The sequence below is a fragment of the Elephantulus edwardii genome, unplaced genomic scaffold (assembly GCF_000299155.1).
Source record: "Elephantulus edwardii isolate Elephantulus edwardi_28Jun2011 unplaced genomic scaffold, EleEdw1.0 scaffold00048, whole genome shotgun sequence".
Classification (NCBI taxonomy): Eukaryota; Metazoa; Chordata; class Mammalia; order Macroscelidea; family Macroscelididae; genus Elephantulus; species Elephantulus edwardii.
In genome coordinates this window covers 16,868,717-16,890,957 of record NW_006399798.1, presented here as the reverse complement: position 1 = coordinate 16,890,957, position 22,241 = coordinate 16,868,717, and the positions used below count along the sequence as shown (strand labels likewise).

At 39.0% G+C, this 22,241-nt stretch overlaps 1 protein-coding gene across 1 annotated transcript in view; it reads right to left on the bottom strand.

The window, feature by feature from the left end:
* Positions 1-22,241, bottom strand: part of BPTF (bromodomain PHD finger transcription factor) — a 151,586-nt gene that overhangs the window by 109,018 nt on the left and 20,327 nt on the right. The gene's annotated exons all lie outside the window — the stretch shown is intronic.

Sequence of the window (22,241 nt, the reverse complement as noted above, 5' to 3'; positions counted from 1 at the left end):
TGCAATTCTCTAAAATGTGTCACATTAAAATGATATCAAGAAGCAACAATTTAGTTTTAATTTTTTTATGTCTACAGAAACTATAAAGTCAAGGCTAGCACATTAGAATGGAAATAAGTTAAAAAGGTGAAATTATAATCAGCTCTCAATTATCTAGCGGAATCAACTGTTTTACAGGTAACAATGACTTTTTTAAGTGCATTCAGGAAAAATCTCAAAATATGGGTAAATATAACATGAATAAATACAGGAGCGTGTTTGTTTCTGTCTCTTGTGCCTAAAAGAGTACCGATTAAAAGACTGTACACAGTAGACCCTACCTATAAAGACATTGTATAAAGTAGACTTTTTATAATGAGAAACGCAATAAATTATTCTAAGACTTCTGTGGAAGCAGGAATGGCATTCACTTCCTAAACCACATACCTCTGTCAACTCTATGAATTTTGAGAAATGACATGCTCAACTCTACCCCAATCAACAAAACATCTGTGGGAGGAGGTAATGTTAAAAATAATGTTGAAAAAAAAAATAATGTTGAAAGTGTTTTATCTGTAAGGTGGTAACATTGTGCTTAATTTAATGTAATCTCCTACTTAAAAAGTACTATCTTGCATGTGGCTGGAAATAACTGTTTCACAGATTGGAGTTTTAATAGTTTAGATGCTATCAAATTAGACACCTGCCATCCTCACAATCTCTGCTGTATTTAAGCTTTTATGAAACCCTAAGTTTCAGTTTGCTGTTAATTTTAGAGGTAAAAAGCAGACAGACCAAAAAGTTTCAAAAGTTTTACATTCTATCAAGTTTAGCTGGAAGCTACAAAATAGCTTCTATTCAAAAGATACACAAAACTATAATAAACAATGTGAACACTTTGTGTAATATTAAATATAGGTTCACTTTGAAACATTTTCAGAGTATAAACTGGTTCAGTTTTCAAAAGGCACTTTGATAAAAATCTATGCATATATGTAACATTTGTTTTAGCAATTCTTTCTGGAATTTACTCTAGAGATACACTCACACAAAACTCCTTAATATAACAATCATTTATAAAAGCTGAAGTTTTATGCACATCCATATGTTTATTGCGGCTTTGTTCACAATAGCAAAAAGAGGGAAACAATCCAAGTGCCCATCAACAAATGAATGGATAGAGCAGCTCTGGTATAGTCACACAATGGAATACTATGCTGCACTGAAAAACAAGAAGCCCATGAAATATTATACAAAATGGGTGACCCTGGAGGACATTATGCTGAGTGAAATACCTCAGTCACAAAAGGACAAATATTGCATAGTGCCACTGTTGTAAAACAGGACTGACATCAGGGTTGGGGGGAGACTGAGAAAGAGGGGAATAAATAATGTATACTGCATTGAAACAGATGAGGGAGAGAACTGTTTAAAAGGGATATTTAATTATGTATTATTGTCATGACAGGAGTCCAAAAAGAAGGCTGCACAATGGAGTGGACTGGGGGGGGGGGAGATTATATAGCAATGAAAGAATTTTTCTTCTACTTTTCAAAGAGAAAAACTAATTGGGGGGAGGGGTGGGCAGGGAGAAAAGTGTTAACAATGAATGAACAGAAATCAAAAGTCTCTGTAAACTTTCATTAAAATTAATTTTTTTTAAAAAGTAAAAAAAAAGCTGAAGTTTTGTGATTCCCTTTTTCTTTTTCATCTAATTGTACATGGATAATTAAGTTTATTAACTAGTAACAGTACACTAACAACTGAAAAATTGCAAACCAAAATTCATGAGCTGAAATGAAACAATGTGCCCTGTTGTTCATGGTAAGGAAGACTCAATATGATGAAAATGACAATCCTACCAAAAGCAATCTACATGTTCAATGCAATCCCAATCTAGATACCAAATTAATTTTTCAAGGAGATTGAAAGAGAAATTATCAAATTTATTTGGAGAGACAAGAGACCCTGAATAAGCAAAACACTTCTGAAAAACAAAAATTATGTTGGAGGCATAGCATTCCCTGACCCAAAACCTACTACACAGCAATAGTAACCAAAACAGCAATGACAGGCAAATAGACCAATGGAACAGAATTGAGAACCCAGAAAGAGACCCAACTATCTATGGTCAACTGATATTCTACAAGGAAATAAAATCTATCAAATGGGGGGGGGGAAATAATCTCTTCAACAAATGGTGCTGGCAAAACTGGACTTCCACCTGCAGAAAGCTGAAACAGGATCCACATCTCACACCATACACAAAAATCAACTAAAGATGGATCCGAGACCTGGGAGTAAAGCCCAAAACCATAACATTCATAAGAGACAAACTGGGATAAAGCTTAGAAGCACTAGTTTAAGGTATAAAGAGACTACCAAATACAACCAGAAATGCACAATCTAAAGAGGATAAAATTGATGCATGGGATCTTCTAAAGAGTAAATCCCTGTGCATATAAAAAAACCTTTTTCCATCAAGGTTAAAAGAAAACCTACAGATTGGGAACAAACATTTACCATCTCAGACAAGAGCTTTATAATAAAAGTTTACAGAATACTCCTGGGCCTCCACAAAAAAAAAAACAAACCAAAACTGATATTGATAACCCAATTACAAAATGGGCAAAAGACATGGGAAGAATTTTCACAGAGGAAGATATTCTAATGGCAAACAAACATATGAAAAAATGCTCCAAATCACTGGCAATAAAGGAGATGCAAGTAAAAACCACAATGAGGTACAATCTCACTCCAGTAACAATATAAAAGTTTAAGAGGGCAGCAAGTAATAGATGTTGGAGAGGATGTAGCGAGAAAGAAACTTATATGTTGTTGTTGGGCTTGTATAACCATTCTGGAAGGCGGTCTGGCGCTTCCTGAAAAAGCTGAACATAGAGATTCCATATGACCCAGATATTCCACTACCTGGAATATACCCTGAGAATATGAGAACTGAGGCACAAATTGAGATTTGTACACTAATGTTCATAGCAGCATTATTTACAATCTCAAGAACATGGAAAAAGCCCAAATGTCCAATCACAAATGAATGGATTGAGAAATTACGGTACATTCACACAATGGAATACTTAGCAGCATGCAGGAGCAAGAACTTTGTAATTACCTAATTTGGGAGGAACTGGAGAGCATTACGCTGAGTGAACTAACTCAGTCCCACAAGGACAAATATCATATAAAACCATTAGTATAAGGATCCAGGAGGGGTGGGAGATACTGGAAGCAGAGGGATGTGGAAGTGCAGGGAGAGGGGAGGATTAATCATTGGGTTGTACAATTTGATGCGGGGGAATGGAAAGAATTTGTTCAAATTTGTATTTGAGTTGTTTTTTTTGTTGTTTTGTTGTTGTTGTTTAATTTTTGTGTGCGTGTACCGTCAAATCAGATCTGACTGGTACAGGAGGAGATTGTCCCTCCTTCCCCGGCAGAGCATCTGGTGGATTCGAACCGTGAGCCTCTGGGATTGTAGTTGCAGCTCCTTGTCACTAGGCCACCAGAGCTCCCCTGTAATTGAGTTTTGTAAATAAACTAGTAGGGAAAAAAAAGATATATAATTAAGCAAAGGGGAAAGCCAGCTACAGAATAAATAAAGGGTATCTGAGTAAAGAAAAATACAAAAGAAAAAAAAATGGTAACTGTGTACCTTTCTAAAAGGACAGAGGAATCTTCATTCAAAGTAGTTGATTCTTCAGTTGAATATTTTGGTAAACTTACTAATTTTATTTTCTGTTATGCCAAAGGTTTTACAAATTGTATAAATTACTTTTTTTAAAAAAAATAATTACTTATAGGGAATAGAACTGAGAGCTAGGAAAAGAAAGATTAATCTTTACCCTTTGGTAAACATATATTCATGTATCTTTTTACTATATCTAAAAAGAAAAAAACTAGGCAAGTTAAAAAAAACACCTTGAAGTATTAATATTCAAATCAATAAAATGCTGCTACTAATAGTTTACTAATTTCCCAAAGGAACATAAACTGTCATTATGCAAAATTAAAAGAGTAAGGTTTACAAAAATGAGAAAGATGACAGCATATAAGGAAATGTAGAAAATGAAACTATTTAAGCCACTCAACTGTCAATCATTAGTATTAGTAAGTCAAGCAATTTCAACTATTCAGAGAAGCAGTTTTAAAATATGCTGCAGAGTACACACATTACCATTTCCAACATTGATCTAACATTCACTAGATTCTAGATTTATAATTGGGTGACAGGGAAGAAATTTTTTCCCCTTGTATTTCTTTGTATTTTTTAAAGAAAGAATTAAAGGGAGCTCTGGTAGCCTAGTGGCAGCATGGTTCAAATCCACCAGTCAGATCTGATTTGATGATACACACACACACACACACACACACAAATTAATAAAATTTTTTAAAAGGGTTTAAAAAAAAGAAAGAAAGGAAGACTTAAAAGCAGTCTTCAGGCGAGCTCTGGTGGCCTAGTGGCAAGAAGTTGCACTGCAATCTCAGAGGTTCACGGTTCGAATCTACCAGATGCTCTGCTGGAGAAGGAGGAACAATCACCTCCTGTACCAGTCAGATCTGATTTGACGGTACACACAAAAAAATTATGAAATCAATTTAAAAAAAAAAAAAAGCAGTCTTCAAAGTTCCCTGGAGAAAAAAAAAAACAAAAACAAAGTTCCCTGGAGGACCAAAAAAAAAAAAAAAATTACCTGGAGGCTTGTTAAAACAAAGATTCTAATTAAAACATAATTTCAGAATACCAAATCCATTCCTATCAAGTCAATTGCAATACACAGTGTTGTTGTTATGAGGGGCTGACCAAGTCAAGTATGACTCCTATGAAGCACAGGAAATAATATTTAAATCCTGTAGGAAGGAGAAATTCTCCAAAGAATTTCCAAAGATGTCAATTTTTACTGAAGCAGACTGTCACATCATTCTTCCTAAGAGTGGCTAGAAAATTTGAACTGCTGACCTTCTGTCAAATGAGTGCTTAATCACCATGCCAAGAAAGCTTCTCAGGTCTAGAATAGTGTGACAGATTGCACTTCTCAAAGTTCTCAGGTGATGCTGATACGGGACCCACAATTTGGCAAAGCTTTCCCCTGAAACTAGTAATAATCAATACACACCGGATACAATTTACTACCTCCAGACATTCCAAGGAGTCTTGGTGACAGAGAGGATTATGTTTTGGGCTACAATTGAAAGAAAATCAAGTCTCTACTCTTGCATAGAACCGACTCACAGCTGACCCTCCACTGTTTCCAAATAGTACAGATTACCCTCGTTTCTCCTGAGGAGCAGCTGGTGGATTCAAACCATCAAAGTAGCTTCCAAGTGCAAATCCTTAGGGACTATGCCAGAAGAGTGCAGTCTGCTCCCCTTAAGAGCTACAGCTCTGGACACCTGATGGAGGGCCAGCTGAAGGAGGGCCAGCAGGGGGCAGAATGGACACGCTGGCAAGGATTGAGATTTGCTGTTATAGGTAAAACACAAAGATGTCTCTGTAGTTAAATCACTCTCCTAATAACCACAAGTACAGCAGTTTGAACTAAATCACTCTCCTAATAATCACAAGGACAGCAGTTTGAACACATCAGTGACTCCACAAACGGAAGATATGGCCATCTACTTCTATAACGATTACAGCCCTGGAAACAGCATGGGGCGATTCTCTGTCCTAGTACATGACTACATGCATCAGAGATAACGAAATACAAGTGGGTTTGTGGGGCTTTTGTCTGTTTTGCTTTCTGGTACTCAAACAGTGACTGGTGTCACCTAGAACCTGCATTAGTTTGCATTCTCCAAACCCTCAGGTGCTGCGTACGCCCGTTCTTCACAAATGAGAGGTGACCCATCATCACCTGGGAAGGTGGACACCATCTCAATATTCAACTCAGACTAACAGAACCTCAGAGGACACTCAGTCACATCTATTTTCATCCTTCCCAGGTGAGTCTGATGTGTAGCTCAGTTCCAGTTTAAAAGCTACTGCTTGAATAAAACTAGGTATTTCCCCAGCCAATCGGAAAAACCAGCCTTCTGTGTAAACACAAACATGGAAACTAAAATGATGCCTCAGGATGGGAAGGGGAGAATAGGAGTGAAGAGACAGGAAGGTGAAGCCCAGTCATAGACACTGGCAGCTACTATAAGAGGTAAGTGGTCAGCAAACTCTTTGGCAGAGGGAAAAGAATAGGATCTAATTAACAGGTCTTTTTTAATATATTAGAGATATCCAGGAATTTCCAGCAGAGTCTAAGCTAAGGAAGAGACTTTCTTGGCCAACTGACAGGTCTTCTTCATCGAAGAATTACTATGTACAAATACTTTCATTACAATTAGCTAGCAGTTGTTGAGCTCTGGTGGCCTTTCAGGAAGAAATGGGGCTGCAATCCCTAAGGCATGCAGTTCTAATCCACCAGCTGCTCCGTGTCACTGAAAACCCGTAGGAGAGTTAGCTACATATAAGTGGTTCTGACGTGACAGCACACGGCAGCAGCACCTGCTGCTGTTGAAGCAAACTCTCTGTTCTCATTTCGTATCAGAAGGGAGCATCACTGGGCATGCACACGAGTGTCCACTGGTAGGTGCTCTCTGGGCCCTTCCCTATGTCTGGGAGTTACACATCTTTTTCAGATGCAATGTGAACACAATGTCTGTTTAATTTCTCATATTTGAAAAGAAAATTCATAACTCTCAGTGTACACATTTTAAATAGAAATTGCCTAATTTTTCTGAGAACCCTCATATTTTTCAGAGCCTTTTCAGGTATCTCCTCCTTTGTCTTCGTACTCCTTAGAGGCGAGAATGTTGAAATTTAGAGGCGAGGATGTTGAAATTGTCTCATCTACTTTTTGGCAAATTATAAGAAAAGGTCCATCTTTCTAAAAGACATCATGCATGGAGGGTAAGCAAAGGAGTGGAAGACCCTTAAGAAGATGGACTGGCAAAGTGAAGACTGTGAAGATGGCACAGGATTGTGGTGCAAAGGGTTGCTATGAGTCAGAGTTGACACAACAGCACCTAATTACTGTCCTCCGGTGGGTCTCCCAGAGCTGTGCTTCTCTGTCACTCTGTACAGTCCACCCTACTGGGTACAGCCACTCTGGGTACAGTCTCTCCCAATGGGTAAAGTCCATCCCACTGGGTACCGTCCACTCCAATGAGTAGAGCCACTCTACTTTTTTGTACAGTTCACTCCACTGGGTACAGTTCACCCCACCGGGTACAGTCCACCCCACTATAGCTTTCTGTTGGTTGTTGTCATCAGTCTTCACACTTTCTGGGAACAGACCTGAAGTTTTACTAGATGACTTTCCAGAAGTAGGTCACCAGGCTTTTTGTCATTCATCTTAGTATGCAAATTCTGATAAAACAGTTGAACATCATAGCAAGATGCTCTTTCCCAGTATATATTACAGGTATTTTCTACATGCCCTGGCTCATTCCTTAATGTCTCTATAGCACAGACTTAGTCATTGCAAGGAAGTCTTAGTTACTGTCATAAGTAAAAAATACATGTTCAACTAAGGACATCTATCTGTAAGTAAAATAACTACTGGCGACTCTAGGAATGAAGTTATGGAATTCAGAAGCCACTGAAGACTTTTCAAGCAGACCTTTACATTTTTATTTTATTGATGTAAAAAGAAATATTCACATTTTCTAATTTCTAGGTACTATAAAAAAGTCCATATAATGTTGTGTTTCTTAAAGAAAAAACATAATTTTGTTCCCTTATATATAATTTACTATTGGGATAGATGATAAGAAAGCTAGTTTCTGGCAGAAGCTAGTACATGAATCAAATGGAATTCTTTAATCTACTGTACACACCTAAAAACCACAAATGGCATAACATAAGTAAATAACCTGACTGAGCAACAATAGCAAAGTTCAACAGGGCAGCAAATTAACAAATGCTGGTGAGGATGTGAAGAGACTGGAACTCTTATGCACTGCTGATGGGAATGTAAAATGGTACAACCACTATGGAAGGCAGTATGGCGCTTTCTTCAAAAGTTGGAAACAGAAATACCATTTGACCCAGCAATTCCACTACTGGGAATAGACCCTAAAGAACCCAGAGCCACAACTCAAACAGACATATGCATACCCTTGTTTACTGCTGCATTACTCACAATAGCAAAGAGACAGTAGCAACCCAAGTGCCCATCAATAAACAAACGGACAGAAAAACTATGATACAGCCAATCAAATACTACACAGCACTGAAAAACAATGAAACAGTAAAACATTACACAACAACAACAAAAAACCGTTACACAACATGAGTGAACCTGGAGGACATTATGCTAAGTGAATTATCTCAGTAACAAAAGGATATATACTGCATAACACTGCTGTTTTAAAATAGAACATACATGGAGGGACTGGGGAAGGAAAGAGTTGATAGATAATGAACACTGCATTAGAACAGATGAAAAGAAGAACTGTCTGAAAGGAATATACATATATAAACAATCTGAAACAAGAGGTCCATTGCGGGGTGGGCTAGCGGAGGAGGAGGGAAGAGGGGAGAAAATGTGCAACAATAAATGAATAAAAGGGGGGAGTAAATCACTTGTGATACTTTCAATAATAGTCATAAAAATCATGAAGCTGGTCTGTCAAAAGTAACAGGATTCACCCTTTCACCCAGTCAAGTTTATGGTTGCTACTCCTTTGGTGAGGAGGTTCCACTTGTCTCCATCATTCCATGCCAATGAAATAAGAAAAAATGCAGAAAAACAGTTGCTAGTTTTCACAAAGTGTTCCTATATGTGAGGAGCTATACCAAGCACTTAAAATATGTTTCTCATTTAATCCTCAGATTAACCTTACAAAGTAGGTATTGCTGTTTTGTGCCACTGTTATCTTCTGACACTCATAACACTATGTACAATAGCTCTGAACTCTGCTCAATTCTGAGCCAGTCTCACTGTCTCTGACACACCTACCTCCATTACCCTCGCTACTGTGTCAATCTATCTCATCCAGGGGACTTCTCCTGCACTATCCTGCCACCTTTCCAAGCATGTTGTCCCTCTCCAGGGCCTGGTCTCTCCTGGCCACAGGCCCAAGTATGTGAGATGGAGCTTCAAAATTCTTGCTTCCAAGAACAACCTGGTTTCACCCTTTCCAGGACAGACTTGTTTGTTCTCTTGGCAGCTCATTATACTCTTCTCTGGCACTACAACTCAAAGGAATCAATTCTTCTTCTGGTTGGTATTACTATTAGTTTATAATTCCTTTAAGGATGCTCACAGAAGCACACTTATCTAAAGTAACACAGCCAGTAATGTGGTAGAGTTACGGCTATACAAGTCCACCTGTCTCCTAAATCTACATTTGAGTAAGAGGACATTCTGAGACATACCAAGTGCCCTGTGCGCAAGTGAAAGGGGTAGCAAGCAAAGATCAGTGACAAGATTAGAAAATTAAGTCCTGACAGCAGGAATTTCAGCAAGAGCCATTACTTCAAGCATTTCATTGCCACATATTGCTAGAGATGATCATTCTAGACAGAGCAAATGCAGAACACACTTCATCAATGCAGAAAATTCAAGTGCAAAGCCCTGGTCTAAAAACACATAAGCGACTACTCCACAATAACTGCAGTTCAAGTAATAATCTACTGGTTTATCAAAACAGGGCTAACAGATTTCCGATACTCATCTTTGAAAAAGTAGTGATCTTGAGTTATCAGCAACAACAAAAAATCTTTAAGTAGATCCATAGGCAGATAGACAAAAGGACCTATCAGCACAATAAAAATTAATCTAGAAGTGATAATCAAGGTGAACAGGCCAAATCAAACAAATTATACCCATGACCATACATAAATATGGATTATTCCTACAACAAAGAAAATGGAAGTAATATAAATATATTAATGGATTTCCAGCAAAATAAAAACGTTCAAGAAAGCTAAGACAAAGATGTGTTGTTGTCGTTGTTATGTGCCGTCGAGTTGTTTGCGACTCATAGCGACCCTATGTACAACAGCCCTAAACCCTGCTCTATCCTGTGCCAATCACACTGCCTCTGACACACCCATCCCGATTACCCCAGTCACTGAATCAATCCATCTCATAGAGGGTCTTCCCCTCCTGCGCTGTCCCTCCACCCTCCCAAGCATGATGTCCCTCTCCAAGGACCTGTCCCTCCTTGCAACATGCCCAAAGTATGTCAGACGAAGCCCCAGAATCCTTGCCTTCAAGGAGTTGCTTGGTTTAATCCTCTCCAGGATGAATCTGTTTGTCTTCCTTCTCCAGCACCACAGCTCAAAGGCATCAATTCTCCTTCTATCCTCCCTAGTCATTGTCCAACTCTCTGATGCATAACAAGTGATTGCAAAGACCATGGCCTGTATCAGGCACACCTTAGTCTCCAGAGACACCGTCGCTCTTGAGTACTTTAGAGAGGTCCCTAACAGCAGACTTTCCCATTGCAATACGCTTTTTGATTTCCGGACTGCTGGTGCCAAGACTGCTGACTGTGGAACCGAGCAAACTGAAGCTGTGAACAATCTCAATCTCTTCGCCATCCATCCTGATGCTACCATTATACTGCATTTTGGTCCAGTGGTGAGAATCTTTGTCTTAACATTGAGCCTCCGTCCATACTGAAGGTTGCAGTCCTTGACCCTTCGCAGCAAGTGCATGAGGTCCTCCTCAGTTTCAGCAAGCAGGCTTGTGTCATCTGCACAACGCTGATTGTTAATAGATCTTCCACCAATCCTGATGTCACAATTCTCCTCATTAGAGCCCAGCCTCCCGGATAATCTGCTCTGCATACAGGTTGAAAAGGTATGGAGACAGGACACATCCCTGGCGTACACCCTTCCCAATTTTGAACCGTGCTGTGTTACCCTGCTCTCTTCTGGCTATGGCCTCTTGGTCCAAGTATAGGTTTCGCATTAGCACAATTAAATGTTCTGGGATTCCCATTCTTCTCAGAGTCAGCCACAGTTTGTTATGATCCACACAGTCGAACGCCTTTGCATAATCAATGAAACACAGATAGACATTCTTCTGGTATTCCCTGCTTTCAGCTAAAATCCATCTAACATCAGCTACAATATCCCTAGTACCAAGACCCCTTCTAAACCCAGCCTGGACCTCTGGCAATTCTCTGCTGATGTGCTGTTCCAGTCGTTTTTGGATAATCTTCAGTAGAATCTTGCTTGCACGTGAAATCAATGATATTGTTCTATAGTTTTCTTGCGTAGACCCAAATGAGGATTAAAGCACTTGCTGCAGAACATCAAAGCCTTCAATATGGACTGAATTTCAAAGTCAAGAAAACAAAAATTCTCACCACTGGACCAAAATGCAGTATAATGGTAGCTGGAGAAAAGATTATAATGGTCAACAATTTCATCTCAATCAACATCTTTGTTACCAGCAGTCAGGAGCAATTATGTCAGTCTGAGGACTAAAGTATGCCTCATTCAGGCCATGGTCTTTCCAATCACTTGTTTATGCATCTGAGAGCTGGACAGCGAGTATGGATGGCATTAGAATTTATGCCTTTGGGCTGTGGTGTTGGAGCAAAGTACTGAATATCCCCTAGACTGCCAAAAGTACAAAAAAATGTGTCTTGGAGAAGGTGCAACCAGAGTGCTCCTTGGAGGCAAGGATGACACAGCTTTGTCTCACATACTTTGGGCATGCTGCTAGGAGAGGCTAGTCCTTGGAGAAGGACATCAACGTTGGAAAGGTGAAAGACAGAAAAATCCTCAATAAGACTGACTGACACAGTGACTGCTGCAATAGACTCAAGTGTATCAGAAACTGTGAGGATGGCACAAGATAGGACAGAGTTCAGGTCAGTTGCTCACAGGATCTCTGTAGGTCAATGGCACCTAACAAGTGTACAGACAGATGTACAAACCGATAAAACATATTCTCTGTGCTTTAAAGGAGTACACACACAAACTTAGAAGTAATGCAAATGTCCATCATTACACAGCATATATAAGAACTAAGTTTAGCAATGTGGGTAATTTTTTTAAAAAAAGGTGAAAACAGCAAGTTAAACATACACCAACTAGAGATTTTACATAACATTTTAAAGCACAAAAATAAACCTGCATATAAAGATACATAATTCAAGTATAAAGACATGGATGGGAATGACATACAGCACCCTCAGGAGGCAAATGACAAGGGAAACGTCTCTGAATGTTTGAAATCATGCTGTATTGAAAAAAGTTCTTATTCTCCTCTTTTTATCATCTGTAGGATTTAATCATTCTTTATAAATGGAAAAATGTTCCAAAAATACCATCTATTACAATCTATTAATACAAAAAAGGGTATTTTAATATATCATGACACAAGAGTTAAATAGCTATTTTAAAAATATATTCTGAACCAGTAGGTTTTACCTCTGGAATGAAAGGCTAGTTCAGTACTCAAAAATTAATCAATTCACCATACCAACAGACTAAAGAAGAAAAACAAAATGTCATTTTAACAATTGCAGAAAAAAACATCTGACAAGCCTCATCTACTCCTGATAAAAGCTCAGTAAACTAGAAGGGACTTCTTCAATCTAAAAAGCTATAGCTGCTACATCATACCAAATGGTAGAAGACTTAATGGACACAAGTTTTGCCACTCTAAAATCAGGAACAGAACAAAGATGTCCACTTTCCTCAGCCTTACTCAATAAACTCAATTGTACTCAACCAAAGTCTTGGCCAGTACACAAAAAAGGGAGGTGTCCCAGATTGAGAAGGAAACATCTCTGTTCTTCCAGCCATGTCTCCAGAAAATCCCAAAAAGTCTACTACAAAGGTCCTAGAACTAATAACATCTGAGAGTTTAATAAGGTCACAAAGATCATTATACAAAACCAACTCTGTAGACTGGAGAAGAGGTGAGGAAGGGAAAGGGAGTAACAGGGAATGTATGGAAACTCAACTTCTCTGTAAACTTTTGTTAAAATCACAATAAAAAGGGCAAAAAAGTAATGTGTGAAACACAATATACATTCATGAAACACAACATGTGAATTTTGTACACAATAAAAAAACATAAAAAAATATGCGCAGAACCTGTAACTGAAGACTACAACGACAAAAAAAAATTAAACATGACCCAAGTTAATTAAAATATGTGAAAAAATAATAAACTTCACAGATTAGAAAATTCAAATGAAGATGTTTTCCATATTTATCTAGAGATTCAATATAATCTCAAACAAAACCTCGGTAAGATATTTTAGAGATATTGATAGGCTAATTGTTTAAAAAACTGAATGGGCAAGTCAAGGAGCTGGAATAGTGAAAATTATTTTGAAGAAAAAAAAATTGTACAATCCACACCACCTTATTTCAATTCTTAACTATAATGCTAAAGTAATTAAGATGGTAATCAAAAACAGCAGTCAAAATAATAAAGATTGCTGTAGGAAACAATAAACACAAAGATCCCAATGGGGATAGTAAAGTCCAGAAAATACAGTCAATTGAATTGACAAAAGATATAAAGGAAATGCAAAAGAAAAGGAAGATCTTACCCTGACCAACACGTTTCCTAATTATAAACTGTGTAGTGTTCCCTGCGTCTTGGTCTAGATAGAGGTTTTTAGGTAAGCATAATTAAGTGTTCTAGGATTCTCATTCTTCTCAATGTTAGCCAGTTTATTATAATCCACATAGTCAAATGCCTTTACATAGTCAATAACGCACAAGCAGAAAAACAAAAGGAAGCTCCTAACAAATGGTCCTAGACTAAATGGACATGCACATGCAAAAAAAAAAAAAATTCAACTCATACTTTATATCTTGGAACTTTATTTCTAAAAAGTAACTAAAAATTAATCATAGATCTAAATATAATGCCTAGAATCAAATGAGAGAATCTTTGTGGCCTTGAATCAGTTGACAAACTATGGGCCACAGGCCAAATGCAACCCATCACACCATTTTGCTCGACCCATGAGCTTAATGACTGGAGAAGACAGAGAACTGAGAGGAAAGTATGTGATGACATACATGAAATTAATACTGCACAACTCGTAAATAAAGTTTTATTGGAACACAACTACTCTCAATATTTTGAGATGCTGTCTGGGGCCACTTTTCTACTACAACGCAGATTGTAAAAAAGTCCACAAAGCTCTTTAAGTGGAAAAAAGTCTGGTCTGAGTTAGGCAAAGAGTTCTTAGATACAATCCCAAAAGCATGATCCAAACCAAAAAACCTAACCAACCGGACTTCATAAAAATACAAAACCTCTGCCTTGGTAAATAGGTTTTAAAAAAAAAAAAAAAACTATTAAGGTAATAAAAAACAAGCCACAGACTGGGAGAAAACATGTTCCTCTCTGAAGACTTATGTTCAAACACATGAGAACTTCTTAAAACTCAATAATTAAAACATCTTCTGTAGTCACTTTGATAGTCTATCAAAGAAAGGTGTGTGTGTGTGCAAGCTGCCAAGTCAGAACTAACTCACAACTGAATCTTCAGAGTTTTCAGAGGCTGTAAATCACAAGGAGGCGGTTACCTATCTTTGCCCATGGGAGCCACTCGTGTATTCAAACCACTTCTCTTTCGGTTAGCACCATACCTTCTTACTCATAAGACCACCAGCGCTCCCTCTATCAAAGACCAAAAAAAAGATGCTCAACTCTAGTAGCTGAAAGAAAAGCAAATGAAAATTACAATGAAATGTCAGCACACATTTACTGTTGTGCAGCAGTATGACAGGATGGTGTGGCCATTCTGGAAAATAGCCTGGGAATTCATAATAAGCATACAGAACAGCAACGCTTTCCAAACGGTTCCTCCTGATGACGTTCTGCCATCCTTGCTTTGAAGGTGCACTCTTGGCTGTTCTGCCAAATTTTTTCTGGCAATCCAGGATATATTTATTATTCTCAGCTGTTGTCATGTGCTGTCGAGTCGTTTGCGACTCATAGCGACCCTATGTACAAAAGCCCTAAACCTTGTTCTATCTTGTGTCAATATTATTGTCTCTGACACACCTACTCCCATTACCCAAATCACTGAATCGATCCATCTCATGGAGGGTCTTCCTCTCCTGCATTGTCCCTCCACCCTTCCAAGCATGATGTCCCTCTTAAAGGACCTCCTTGCAACATGCCCTAAGTATGTCAGATAGAGCTTCAGAATCCTTGACTCCAAGGAACACCTGGCTTCACCCTCTCCAGGTCAAACCTGTTCACTCTCCTAGCAGTCCAAGGTATATCCAACACTCTTCTCCAGCACCACAGCTCAAAGGCATCAATTCTTTCTATCATCCCTAGTCATTGTCCAGCTCTCTGATGCATAGCACAAAACTGCAAAGACTGTGGCCTGGATCAGGTGCGCCTCAGTCTCCAGCCTGATGTCGCTGGTCTTCAGTACCCTGAAGAGGTCCCTGACGGCTGACTTTCCCTTGATTTCCTGGCTGCTGGTATCAAGTGTTGATTAACATCATAATTTAAATGAATCAATTCTACTTCAGTTTTCCTTGATCAATGTTTAGCTTTTACAGACATTATGTTAATGTTGTTACATTCTTTCACGCTATGACTCATATAACTCTCTGAACAATGGATCTGAATCTTGCTCCATCCCGTACCATCCTCATCATCCCTGATATATGGTCACGCTGTTCCAGTTACTATGCTGATCCATTTTGTTTAGAGTCTTCCTCTCTTTCACTGACCCTCCATTAACTCTTCCAAGCATGATGTCTTTTTCCAAGGATGAGGTGACCAAAAATACCTATGACTTTCTTGGGTCAGGTCTATCTTAGTATTAAAAGTGACATCTTAGCTTTTTTTAAAAAAAAAATCTGATTTTTCCTTTTTTCTTTTAATTTCCATTCATTCACTGTTGCACTTTTCTCCCTGCTGCCACCCCCTGCCACCCCCCCTTCTCTTACAAGTAAAGGAAAAATTCTTTCATTGTTTTACAATCCCTCCCCCTCAGGTCCACTCTACTAAGCAGCCTTCATTCTGGACTCCTATCATGACAATAATATCTAATCACTCCCTAACTAAATAATTTCTTTTAAAATCTTTTGAAAAAGTCGAATACAACTCTAGCTTGTCATTTTTTAAAAAGTACCCATGATTCAGAAAAGAGTAAGATAACTAAAATGTTATGTCAAGTTCTGATACAATTTTTAGACTGAGAAGTCTTCACCAGAGTAAATAAAAAATATTATGATAAAAAATTACTATAGGAACAGGAATTTAGAAAAAGAAAAATGTCTATCATTCATATTCTTGGAAGAAGAGAAAGGGGGTGTTGACTGTCCAGACGTAGATGTTCTGAAAATCAATGCCAGACTCTTCCCTGTGGAACCAAACCTCTCATGGTTTGATTCTGCAGAACTTGTAGTCTTTCTCTAGGGCGTCTTCAGGGAAGACTGAGGAGTGCTAGGATTGCTTGTCAATGGTGATAGAAAACTTCTACTTTTACCACAATGTTTAACTGTGTTGCACGTTTTACAAGTAAACAAAGGAGATAGCGGGCCTGGCTCAGGTAGCTGGCTCGGAGTTTCTCTGAGCCACAGCCTCCAGGTAGCATTTCTGCCTCAAGGTCGGCAATAACATATGCCTTTTAAACAGTTTTCTCCCTCATCTGTTTCAATGCAGTATACATTATTTATCCCATCTTTCTCAGTCTCCCCAGAACCCCAATGTCAGTCCTGTTTTACAACAGTGGCACTATGCAGTATTTGTCCTTTTGTGACTGAGATACTGCACTCAGCATAACATATTCCAGGGTCACCATTTTGAATAATACTGCATGAGTTCCTTGTTTTTCAATACAGTGTAGTATTCCATTGTGTAAATATACCACAGCTTCTCTATCCATTCGTTTGTTGCAGGGCACTTAGGTTGTTTCCAACTCCCTGCTATTGTGAACAAAGCTGGGATAAACATGGGTGTGCACATCTTAGCTTTTTAACTCTTTAAAGAGGTCTTCTGCCACAGATCTGTCCAATTCAGTATATAATTTTATTTATTTTTTACCACCACTTCCATGGGTGCTCATGTGGACCCAAGTAAAATTAAATCCTTGACAATGTCAGTATTTCCTTCATTTATCATGATTTTGCTAATTGTGGTCTACTCTAAGAATTTTCTTCCCTTTTATGTTCTAATATCCATAATGATAAAGTCTATGATCTCCATTACTAATTGCTTCAAGTTCTGCTTTCAGTAAGCAAAGCTATGTCACTTGTACATCAGCAGGCTGTTAATGAGTCTTCCTCCAATCCTAAGGCAGAGTTCTTACTAATACAGTTCAGTCTAGCAGACTAATTCTCTGCACACAAACAGAATAAATGTAGGGGGAGGGTGCAACCCTGAAACACACATGCCCAGAGAGATTCTAAACTGTGCAGTACTCTCCTATTCTGTTCAAATGATTGCCTCTTGGCAATAGAATCCTGTAACACTGCCAAATCAAGTCTCAAATTTTCCTTCAATTCTTTCACCTTGAGAGATACCAAGCATGTTCTTCCTTTTTGGTTTTCTCTTCCAGGCATATTTTATTTTAATACTTTCGAACATATATTTTTATCTTTTCCCTCTTTCTTTCCTTTTTATTGTTTAATAATCTTTTGCTTTCTTAAAGTATGTTACCATCCCATAACTCTTCTGACCACTGGTGTTCAAGGCATCAAATTTACTCTTGAGATAGTGTCTGAATTCAAATGGATACACTCAAGGTCTTATGTACTTCGGCTGTCATGGACTTACTTGTTTTCATTCACTTCCACTTCTTTTGCAATTGAGCTACTGATTGTCTGTTCTGCAGTTAAGCTCTGGCCATTTTCTGACTGATGATATTGAGTTTCTCCAACATCTCTTCCCACATATGCAGTCATTTTGATTCTTGTGTAATTCCACCCACTAAGGTCCACAATATATAGAGTTTCTGTGCTTTTTTTAAAAAAGGGTATTTATCATGATTCCATCATTAGTCTTGCAAAATTCTATCACGCAATCTCCACTGTCATTTCTATCACCCAAGGCATACAATCCAACTACCAATCCTCTTCATTTCCAACTGCTCTTGATTTCATGCTTGAGCAATTTCAGACTGCAGAAGTTTCTTCATCATTCACATTAGTGATTTAGTGCATAATTCAGACTAAAAGTCATGGTAACTGATCCTCCTTGAAAAGGTGTAGATATTATTAGTGACAGTATCTGAATGTGACAGGAAGTATCTGAAATGCTCTTTTTGATCATGAGATGTCTTTCCTCTTCAATTTGTTATTCTCAGCAGAGCAGATCATCTGACTGAAAACGGACAGTAACAGTCCATGTCAGCTGGTGGATCAGTGGTGAAGAACTGTACTGCCAACACAAAGGCATATAGTTCAAATCTACCAGGTGTTCTACCGAAGAAAAGTGAGCAATCTCCTCTCATGAGATTTACTGTCCCTGAAAACCCACTGAAGGGTCAGTTATGGGCCAGTTCCAGCTTAATACACAACAATGCCTAGAACAGAGGAGTTGTTCTGTGTCTCAAAGGCTACATCTTGCTGGGAGTTCAAATTCGCCAGTGAGTGAGAAAGATAGGTAATCTCCTCGCATGGGATTTACAGTCAGCTACGAGTCAATCCCAAATCAACAGTACTGAGATGAAAATGCCCAGGATATGCATTCCATTTTTAATGATTTCCAATTTTCATATACTCATATTTCATACATTCCATGTTCTGATTACTGATGGATGCCTGAAACTCCTTCTCATTTTGAGTAGTGCCACATCAGCAAATGAAGATCCCAAAAGCTTTACTCTAGCTTAAGATTAACTCTACTTTAAGGAGGCAACTCCTACCCTCTTACCTAGCTGCATTCTGGGTGCCTTTGACTTGGAAGAGTTCATCTTGTAGTGCTACACACAGGTTTTCACAGGTCTTTTTTTTTTTAAAAAAAAGCAGTTGATTGTCAGGCCCTTCTTTCTAGTCTTAATCTCGAAGCGTCACTGAAATATGTCCACCATGGGTGACCCTGATGGTATCTGGAAGGCAGCTATGCTAACCACTATACCACCATCGCAATCCTGATGGTATTTGAAATACTAATGGTATAGCTTCCAGTCTCCACGTAACACACAAACTCCCCCAGTAAAACAAACTGACATACAGAGGAATGGCTGATATTAATATCAGTTCTGTCAAAGCAGACTAAGATGTTCATCACTACAGCTAGCAATTAACATTGTTTTAGAGATAACAAGCAGTGCAATTTGGGGGAAAACTGAAGTATAAGAAAAGCAAACGTGCATATATCATCAATGCTTGCAGATGTTCTTCACAAAAAAACCCTCACTGCAAACAAAACAAAAACTATTAGAAATAATTGGGGGGGGGGGACAGGTATCAGAATACAAAACTGGGCCAATTGGCAGCATCAGTACGGATGGTGAAGAGATTGAGATAGTTAACAGTTTTAGTTTACTTGGCTCCACAGTCAACACTCTTGGTAACAGCAGCCAGGAAATCAGGAGATGAATTGCATTGGGAAAATCAGCTGTGAAGGACCTCTCAAGAGTACAACAACGACCTCTTGAAGTGCAACGACATCAGGCTGGAGACTAAGGTGCACCTGATCCAGGCTATATAGTCTTTGCAAATTATGTGTTGGCTTCGTCTGACATACTTTGGGCATGTTGCAAGGAAGGACTGGTCATCATGTTTGGGAAAGTGGAGGGATGGCGCAGGAGAGGAAGACCCTCAATGATATGGATCGATTCTGTGAGTGGAGTGGTGGGAACGAGTGTGTTTGAGACAGCGAGGTTGGCACAGGATAGAACGGCGTTTAGGGCTCTTGTACATAGGGTCGCTGTGAGTCACGATGGCTCATAACAACAACAACAAAGCTCACTACTGAAAGCTCCACGAAAAGAGATCTTTTTGTAGACAAATTATTTAAATATAGAATAAAGTTTCATAATTATGAAAAAATTCCATGACATAAAGAAAAGATTAATACATTTGGTAAAACGATGTCTGTTTCTACACAAGAGCAGTCACTTAAATGCACAGAGTCACATAAAGACTCAAAGATGTTACCAAAGGATAGTAACAAAGTATTAATGCTCCCTTCTGAATGGTCTCTATCTCCTGGGGGGGAAGGGGGGTGTAAAAAGTAAAGTTATTCCTAAACTTGCAAAAGTATTGTTTTATAAATTCTTCCACCTCTCCTCTCCCAGCTTAATTATTCAGATCACAGATGAATATAATATCTGAAAGAGCAAGCCAACAAACTATGGCTGGTTTCTGTAAATGAAATAATTTACAACAAAGCACAATGGTTTACTCATTGTCCGTGCTACTGGCATGACTCAGTAATAACAGAATTGAGGAGTTGTAGCAAAGGCCATTTGTTTTGTTGACTAAAATATTTACTATTGGGTCTTATAAGAAAAAGGTACCAGTCCCATCTATAGGCTACCCTTCATAGGTAGGTAAATTCTTGAAGGCCAAACTGAAGTTCAGATACAATAAGGAAGTTCATCTCCACTGCATTTTCTATCAAGCCAGGAAATTTTCCAGACTTCTGTCCCTAAACAGTTAAGAGGGTGAAATCACAGGTCTCTTTCTTACTACAAAGTAAACATGTTCTTGATCTTAGTTGCTTTAGTCTCCAGCTTAAGGAGGCCTTATAACACAACAGAATGGAATGGTGCCCAGGCGTGTGCTATCTTGACAATCATTCCAGTGAGTATGAAAAAAATCCCAAAACCACACTGCTGCCTAGTGAGTGTAATCACCAAAACTGATTAGGAGAGAGCTTTAGGTCTATGCAAAACACAAACTGCTTTCCATCAGGACGTAACCACCTAAGAGTTGATCCTCTTCCAGTGGGTTTCCACATGGGAAGAGACTGCCAATCTTTCTCCAACCATTATCCAACAACACCTGCTAGCAGTTGTTAGTATACTGTGTTAGATTGTAGAAAAAAAGAAATTTAAAAATCACTTAAGGTACAATTAAAGGGAGCTCTGGTGGCCTAGTGGCAAGAAGCTGCGCTGCAATCCCAAAAAAGCGTGGTTCAAATCCACCAGATGCTCCACTGGAGAAAGAGGGGCAGTTTCCTCCTGTGCCTGTCAGATCTGACTCAATGGCACACACAACAACAGTACAATTAAGAGTCTCCAGCAGCGCAGCAGTTCAAGCACTCAGCGGCTAACCAAGAGTCAACTACTCAAATCCACCAGCTGCTCCTTAAGAGAAGGGTCAGGCTGGCTGTCTGCTTCTGTAGAGATTTACAGCCAGTGGGATATATATACACACACATATGCTGTCCTCCAGGGTCACTATGAGTTGGAATTGACTCGATGGCAATGGAGGTTTTTGTAGGAATAATCAGGGAAGGTCTAAAAATAAACAGGTGGTGAGAATGTAAGTCTGTTCTCTGTTCTGCCTTTTAAATGAAACACACTGTGATCCAACAGTGCCACCCTCCCTGGATCTCCCCTGCAGAACAAATAAGAGTAGAAGCAACTCTAGCGACTTCAAGCCAACAGCTCACTACGTGAAGTCAGAACTGACTCACAGCTGGGCCTCCAGAGTTTCAGGGGCTGTAAATGGTACAGGAGATTGACCATCAGTCTCCCTCGGGTTTGCTGGTGGATTTGAACCACTGGAGTCTAGATGCAGTCTTTGGGTGAGCAGTGCAACTTCCTACCCACTATGCTACCAGAGCTCCACCAATATTCTTAGGTCAGAATTATTTGTGAAAGCAAAACCAGAATGACATTTTAACACATTTTAAATTTTTAATTTTTAAAAACAAATAAAATAGACACTAGAAAATACAGGAAGTTATTCTGCTAACCCTTTTTAGCATCCTAATCCTGGGGAATGACCTGTGTATTTAAGAGCCTCAGAAACCCACTGGAGGATCAAGCTATGAATTAGTTCCAACTCAACGGCACTGTATTAGGGTTGAGGAGAGAGACTGCTGTCCTTCTTAGAGCCCCTAGACATCTGTGCTTGTGGCCCTGGCCACAAGTTATCTCCACTACTAGGTCACTTCAGAGACACGAAAAAGTCACAAGTCTGGCCATTCAGGCAATTAAGAATCATTCACTTGAAAGAAGACAATCGGGGAGCTCCGGTGGCCTAGTGGCAAGGAACTGCAACTACAATCCCAGAGGCGCACGGTTCGAATCCACCAGATGCTCTGCCGGGGAAGGAGGGGCAATCTCCTCCTGTACCAGTCAGATCTGACTTGACGGTACACTCACACAAAATAATA